Source organism: Leptosomus discolor, unplaced genomic scaffold (genome assembly GCF_034619465.1).
Source record: "Leptosomus discolor isolate bLepDis1 unplaced genomic scaffold, bLepDis1.hap2 HAP2_SCAFFOLD_156, whole genome shotgun sequence".
NCBI lineage: Eukaryota > Metazoa > Chordata > Aves > Leptosomiformes > Leptosomidae > Leptosomus > Leptosomus discolor.
Genome location: NW_028237863.1, coordinates 8,357 through 16,712, shown reverse-complemented (window position 1 = coordinate 16,712; position 8,356 = coordinate 8,357).

Here is an 8,356-nt window from a genome sequence, read left to right as displayed (position 1 = left end):
CGAGCTCTGGATGCCTTGCTCCTTTTCTGGTCCACAAATGAACACCTCCAACACTCATTTTCTTACACATTCTTCTGAACCGCTTATTTCTGGATCGGGTCTGCTTAATGCTACATGCCTTGCGGAGAGCATTCCGGGCTTTCCGAACGCTCCTTGCTTACAACCGCCTTACGCAGCTTGGTGGCTGTTTTCCAAATGTCATTTTTGTTCTAAGGGTACAATCCCATTTCAAGACAGTTTGCAGAAAGTCGCGTGTCACGTGCTGACTTTACCAAAACGCAACAAGAGACTGATTCACCATTGGGGTTTCACCGTTACTCAGTTCTAACGCACGCTGAGAGATTCTTCTAACTGCATCACTGCCATGCACGCCACGATTACATCAGCAGTGACAGCAGCGTCCTCTGAAGGGGAAAACGATCCTCTGAAGCAGAGACGAGCAACTGAGCAGTCTTTTTAATGTCAGAGGGACAGCAGCAAGAGACACACCTACACACACAAACAAGCTCACCAGCTTTGTTATGTCCTGACCCTCTTCAGCAACACAGAACTTCTGACGTGCCATGAAGGAAGAAAGCGACGTTCCACCAAAACACAGGCTGACGGACAATTTGCCCCACGGGTTATCTGGTAATTCCTACTTAGACAGGACAAAGTAAGATTAGAACAGGCACAGTGTGACTGAGGTTTTAGAAACAGCGACCCGGAAGTTCCAACCTGTCAGTCCTACGCGCGCCCCACTCATTCGCCAACAGGACGAAACCCCCAAGGATGGTCGTTAACGTCAGGTAACGACACAAATGGGAACATGCCCGTCCCTGGAACGGCAGCCCCGACCACTTGGTCCAACACCGAAACACCATCCCACGTTCGCTCACTCAGCGATAAACCCTTCTCTTCCACAATATACCATTAGAAATTAAATTATCTGAAATTGCAGGTTTTCAGACAATACAGATTATCTGTTTCCCTGTAGTGTCATACATTAATTTAAGCATGTCCATACTCGATTACGCCCAATTTTAATAACTTAAAATTGAATTGACAAGAATTTATGCTGTTGGTAGGTAGGTTGCTTGTCAGAACGACAACACAGAATACAAACAGCACCAAAAAGCATTTTTGACCTCTAAAGGACGCATTTCGGGCCTAAAAATTATAACAAAGGTAAAGTCACGGGAGAAAACTTTAGTTTGGGATTTTGATCTTTCTACGCAACACATTTACTGCTGTACTCCTTCACCTATTATTCCTGATGCAAGTTAAAAGGAAATTAAAGCAAGATAACAGACAGTAAGCCTCATTCCACACCCGTGAATACATTAAGCTACCTGAACATGGATTTCAACCTCCTCATGTGTAAGTAGTTCTTGAAGGCAATCCACTGCACCTTGCTGCCAAAAGCTGCCGATCTGTTGGGTGAAAGCAAGAAATCGCCACACGTTAAGACGCTGACACTAAGCCCCACACCATCCTCAACACAGGGGCATGAAAATAGGCGACTATCATTGAAAAACTTGGTTGAAAACACCCATCACTGGTTTGAGTTGTCTACAACAGTTTAAACGTTACCTGCTCTTTGGGACACTAAAACTTTCCGTGTGACAAAGCCCACCAGCCAGTTCAGATGTTGAAGTGGCTTAGAAAGAGACGCTGCTTGCCAAGGCTGACCTTTACCCCAGGCATAACAAGGTCTGGGCGCACAATCACCCAAAGCAGAACCCAAAGACACAGAATTACACTCGGAGATAACAGACAACAGGAAACACAGGACACTTTAAAGACTTCTGTGTTTCCCTGCAATATCTGTCTGCGTCCCAACCCGCAGGCCGATAAGCCTGTCTGTCTGAATCTATCCGTTGAACTGCTCCCAGCAATAAAAAGGTTTTCTTTAAGAACAAGTTCAAAAGTGAGCCAGTCGTTTCAGTAATTCACTTTACTAAATGCACCATTCAAATGGGACTAAGGTGTGATGACACCCGAGAACGTTGTTTACATACCAGTTACCGACTAACAAAACCCCTAAACCACTCACTCCCATGAGCTGAGCAGCGGTAACAGAGGGTTTCCCTCACAGCTACCTGCAGAATGACAGAAACGCTTTTGCAGGACTTGAAGACTGACAATTTTCTGGCTATTCTGCATTAAGAAATCCAGGCCCCCCTTCTTCTCGCTGCTACTGCAAAACAAACTACCACTCCTGAGTATCATCCTGCCAACTACCGCAGCGTCCCCTCTCACAAAGATTTAATTCCAAGGACAGCTGCTCCTGAAGCACGGTCACTTCATAAAGTAATCCAGCAGCTCCTGGTAAAAGCCTGCCTTGCTGAAACCGTCCTCCAGCTGTTCTCCCCATCCTCGCAGGCAAGAAAACACGCCAGCAACTAGCCTCAACCTTGGTGGGACTCAACAGCGTACCAGTTTGAGTAACTACCAGCTAAAACCTCTTCCAAGTCACCGTTGCTCACCGGTACTGTCTTGTGGAGCTCACAGGGTATGCAAAACGCAGGAACACCAGCATACAGTGCGGCTGGATACAGAAGACATGGAATAACCCTCTCCATGTAACCATGGTCTATGTACTGTACCTATAGGAAAAGAAAAGCTTTCCTGAAATAATTCAGTCAAGTTTACTCAGAGAACACGTTCATTGACAGCATTCACTTCTCTGGGGGAAAAAATAACGGTCTGCTGAGAGCAGGTGATGTGATGAGGTGGAAATGAAGGAAAGGATTAAAAAACCGCTATGGCAGGTCAGAAGTTCACTTTCCAAACTTGTCTTGCAAGAGACCCCACGTGTTGTGCAATAACCCACAGCAGTTTAGAAGTGAAAGACATAAAGAATGCGTGAACCAGGCTGGAGTCAGACTTGCAAATCTACGTTGAAAGAGGGCAAGCAGACTCAAGAGTTTAGGTAGGATTAACTGCTCATTCGAAAAAGGAGCTCTGTACCTGTGCAGCAGAAAGCATTCAAAACACACAGCCAGCCCCGACTCTCTGGGTGGGGGGAAGCTAAACCCAAGTATTTTCAAAGCGTTCCACACATGGTAACAACAACAGCAAAAGAAGAAAAAACCTGCAAGGGATTACTTACAGGGGATCAAGGGGAGCTTTTTACTTAAGAACATTTATCATCACCAGGAAAACTACGGGAAAGATTGTGACAACTGAGATAGGTACGTAGAATTCATCTTTAACAGAAACGTTAACATCCCGACAGTTACCACACTTTTAAGCAGAATGAGCATCTGGAAAGTCAGGTCAGCTGAATGAAAAAAAGGTGTGATCATAAACTGACGGTAGACGACTGGATTATTTGCCTTTTTTTTTTTTTTTTTAACATACACATGCGCCTGTTCATACGCACATGCCCCCTGCCCCCATATAATCAAACTTACCTGGAGATAGGCACTGCTGAGTCCTACAACTCTACCTCGATACCACATGGCATCTGGTCCTCTTACAACACAAGCTTCTCCCTTTGCCCAGCAGTAGGGTTGCAGAAGACCAAGGCACTGGAAGTTACTTTGTATGTCAGTCATCAATTGGTTTAGTGCCGTTTCTGGGGGTGGGGGGAGGAATAAAAAAAATCAATTCAAAACAGTCTATAACATAGTAGTGCAAATGATTTCAGTCACCAAACCCCAGCAGATTCAGGTGAAGACCTGTATAAACAGAAACCACACGTGCTGCTCCAAAGAATATTTTCCAACACTGATACAATCTGTATGTTCGACGTCCAGCATATGCAAACACGCTACTGCTCAAAACAAAAAGCAAACTGCATTCTAATTGGGAAGCCATTAGTATTTCTGGACTCTCATCTCAGAGAAGGAGGGTCTGTAAATTTTGCAATCGACACCTTGACAGCACTAGTACAAGAGCCTCTCCATGACCAATGCAACAGATTGCCAGAGACAGCAGCAGGACACCATGAACCACCACCAAACACACGTCCGGACGACCCTCTGGAAACCGGGAAACTGGGTACTGAGCTCACGCGGAAAGGGGAAAGTCCAGCAGTAGCTGAGAACCAGGCTAACTCCCAAGCATCTTTAGGCCTGCACCTTCCTCAACAGCGGCAAAACGTACCACCAGCTCCGCGTTCCAAAGCCAAGCACTCGCTGCTGCACCCCAGACTGCCCAGAGAAGAGGTAACCCGCCTGTCGAAGCGCTCGGGCCTCCTGGATTTCTGGGGCGGACGGAAGGAGGGGAGAGCCCGTTGGGGTGGGTGTCAGGGCACGGCAACTCCTCCGGGGATCAGGGTTTCCTCTGCCAGGGAGCTGCCGGAGCTCTCCCCACCGCTGCAGCGCAGGGGGTGCACAGGCATGCACCCCTCGCCCCCCCTGCCAAAGGCCTCATCGCCTCCCAACAGCAATCCTCCCCAGCAGGAACCTTCCAGAGCCGGGCTCTGGCACAGGACGCGCACACCAGCACACAGAGCTGCCATGTTCCGATGCACCCAAGCCAGCAGATTCACAGGCACAAACGTATTTTCTCCTCTGGAACCTTACCGGAGGATTTGGGTATTATATAAATAGTTCCATCGCATCCAACGCAACTCACTACAGCTTGAAAAGTCTTCGCTTCAGGTATAAAGGGGGGTTTATAGATTTCACCCATTCCTGAATGACGCTGTGACACACGTGTTTTACACGACTGTTCTTCACTCTCTGAAACAGCGATGTTGTCCTCCAGAGCAGCGCTGGTTTTCACACGTGCCGTTTCTGAACCGCAGCCGTCCAGTCGTGTGTTCCCTTGCTCTAAATGTACTTTAAGATGTTCCTTGGAGACTGAGCGAGCCACACCAGCTTTATGAGTTCTAGCAGATTCAATCAAAGCATATCAACACATTAACTGGCAAAGAACTTGAAAAGTGCAAAAGAACAAAATAACAGAAGTCAAAACCCAAACACACCAAGATGGCAAATGCTTGTTAAAATACTGCCCAACATCTCATCTACCAGCTGAGAGAACTGAAACGTGCACTGGGTACAACTACGAACGTTATAATCCAAGTAGTTCACTGCAGATGGAGTTCAGCTGCCACATGTGCTGTAGAGGACAGTGCAAACTTCTGGTTTACTCATTAGCTTATCACGATGCGAATATGAGAGTCAGAAAGAACATAAAAAGGAAAGTATCCAAACCTCCTGTTTTGAAAAACCAAACCCTTTTTAACAAGCTGCTCTGCAATATCAATCAATTCTCCTGTTTCATCTTTGCAAAGAATTTTCACAGGCAATGCACCAGCCACATCCCTTTCCTGGAGAAAATGAGAGAGATCGACAACATATTACACTGTGCAGCTCCGCTAACTACTGGCGTTTTCCATTGTACTGGTACTGGCCGCCAGTCAGACGTCGTTGAACAACTGGTGCCCACATCAGAAGACAAAAACCATTTGATCTGTGTCACAGTTCCCATCGTTTTACCACCTGTTCTAAACAGGTCATTTAAAAAAAAAAAACAAATCACAGCACAAACCCTTGCTTAGTCCCTCAGCTCTGTCACTTGCATGAGCTGCCAAACACCAGTTTTCCTCCAGCAGGAGCTTTAAGCCCACTTGTAACCACCTGTGCTCACCAGTGCTGTCACTTCCAGACACACTGTAAAGCCTCGCTGGCAGCTGCCAACGGACACTGAATCCATCAACCCCCACAATAATTCCGTTTTGTTTTACCGGTGCAAGCACTCAGTGACTAACGATGCTCGTACAGCATCGGACTCGTTCTTTCCATTTCCGAGCAAACTTGAAAGCTAATAGAGTGGCTGCTGAGACTGTTCTCCTCAAGAACGTGAGCATCTTGCTCACCTGTCCATAAAAGCTGTCAGCATCCAGTGATCCCAAAGATGTAAATATTATTCTTCAGTAACTAAATGTAGCTCAGACTCTGTTCTTTCCGCCCCGGGGGCCAAACTGCTCTAACGCACCAGGGAATAACGAGAGTAAAGCAGAAAACAGAAAAAGCCCCTTTCTCCCCACAGCAAACACCACCTTTCTCCCCACAGCAAACACCACCTTTCTCCCCACAGCAAACACCACCATCTAAGCAAACTCCATTCAGGACTTTTTGAAGAGTAACAACATTCAGAAAAAAGAAATAAAAAATTAAGAGACAACCTGACAGAAAGTTTACAAATCCTGCTGGGTTTGGTTACAAACCTGTAGGAACACTTTGACTCGTGCCCCAGCTAGGTAAGAGGATAAACACTCACATGCTGTTGCTGTCCACTGCGGGCTTCCACCTGCTGGTCTGACACAGAACAATCACGATCCCTTTAGTACAAGAGAAGTTGGCATCTCCTGAGCTTAACCACAAACCCTGCCCTTTACTCGGCTTTTGAATGTTTTTTGAAACTGCCTGAACTGTCAGGGGGAAAAAAGACAGTTTCCATTACAGTCAACAGGAAAAAGAAATGGTTATTCATCTCTGGATCTACACGACAGGAAGAATTCAAAAATCTAACCCCAAAACTTCAAAATGAGGAGCATCAGGAGGTCCAGAAGGATGACGCCTGTCTGAACAGAACAAAGGAAAATCCATATGTCATCTGCAAATTGGCTTTTTATAGTCATTCAGAGAACAGGTTTTACAAACATGATTATTTTTTCTTCACAGCACAGACGGCACATAAACAAAGGCACGGGACGATACCCCGGTTCTCTGACCTCCTGCATGTTTTCACGAGACCAGATTCATCTCAAACTCTGAGACAAGGAAAAAAGCACTCAGTGCAGTCATAAAAACCTCTACCATCTGCCCACTATTTTAGAATTCATCCTATAAGTATGCTTTCTTGCTTTCTATAGCCCCGTTTCTGCTTTACTGGTAAGTAGCTCAACCCTTCGGAAAAAAAAACCCTTTTTATAGAGCAAATCACAGCTGCCATCCCCTTTCTTCTTTATTCAAAAAGCAAAGCCCATCCAAATCCCAAATAATCAGTGCTAACACAGAAAAATACTAAGTTATGGCATTATTAGGTGTCTAAGACTGCTACTCCGTATAAGGAAAGGCTACCTTATATCTGCCAAGGAACATTCTGTTGCCAATGGCCTAATGATCTTCAGATTTTCCTCGAGTCTTCTTAGACAGCTGATATCCACTGTTTTTTCAGCTCCAAAATCATAAAGCATTACCTGTTACAGATAAGAAACACAACAGAACAGAACAAAACCCCCCTCTCACTCTTTGCTGTAAGGAACAGAATTCAAAGCATGCCTGAAGAGGTGAACAAAATTCAAACAAACAGTACCAGGATTCACTGAGTGGCCTTTGTGCTGAAGTACTTCCTCACACAACACCGGTGACCACCGCAGCGGGCCGAGAGGACAAAACACACACAAACATGCTCAAAGGGGGTCCAACAACTTTACAGGGCCTGTGACTTGAGTAAGAAAAGTTCTTCTCCTGTGCTCCAGTTACGCGGGTGCATTTCAGTTTGTAAACCCAGGAACGGCGGAACAGCTCCTCTCCACCCCCCGCTTTTCACTCCGAGGTGGTTAAAGAGCTGCTCGAGGGCTCTTTGCCTCAGAAAGCAGGTGACACAAACCACAAGTAGAGAAGGTCCCACCGCTGCTCCCAACTACCACCACCCGCGGGCATCAGCTGATGAGGGTGGAGAGAACCCATGGCAATCCAGCCCTGGATTATCTGCAGGATTAAAAAGCCACTCTGACTTTTGAGGCAAGTGGTTATCTATTCACAAAATGCCTCTTCTGGTGCTCCTCCCTCTTTTCAAATGAGCGCAACAACACGCCTGTTTAAAGCCGCCCTGTGGGAGAAGCTCCCGGGGAAAAGGTTACCCCTGCTCGGCCCAGGGCGTCACCGCCCGTTTAGGGCCCAAGCAACAGCAGGACGGCATGGGCGCTGGGGTGCTGCTCTCCCTTCAGTTGGCTCCCTCGTTTACTTTGGATGAAGCGTGAACTACTGGGACCCTCAGGCTCACGCAGCTGGAATCTAAGCTAAACTATTAGGCTGCAGCTTGGGAATCTGCCATGGTGCAAAGCATCGCGTAAACACCCGCACAGTCAACCTCCTGAGCCCTCCGCCACAGCCGGGCCCCTGCTACAGGCACCTGCGCTTTGATCAGACAGAAAGCTTGTCTGCAGCAACGCACAACAGAACCCGACCTCTCGACAAAAGCAGGAGGCTGGATGAGACTGTATTAACACAGAAGTAAGCAGCAGAGATTTGACATTATTTCAATCAGCGCACGCTTACAACCTTTAGAAATCAAAGCACGAACCCTCCCCCGGCAAGAGGCTTACCTCTGCACAGCTGTCAGGCACAGTCCTGCTTACTCGACCTCTCTGCCACTGTTTCACCTCACAGCTGTAAACAGCACAGTGCGT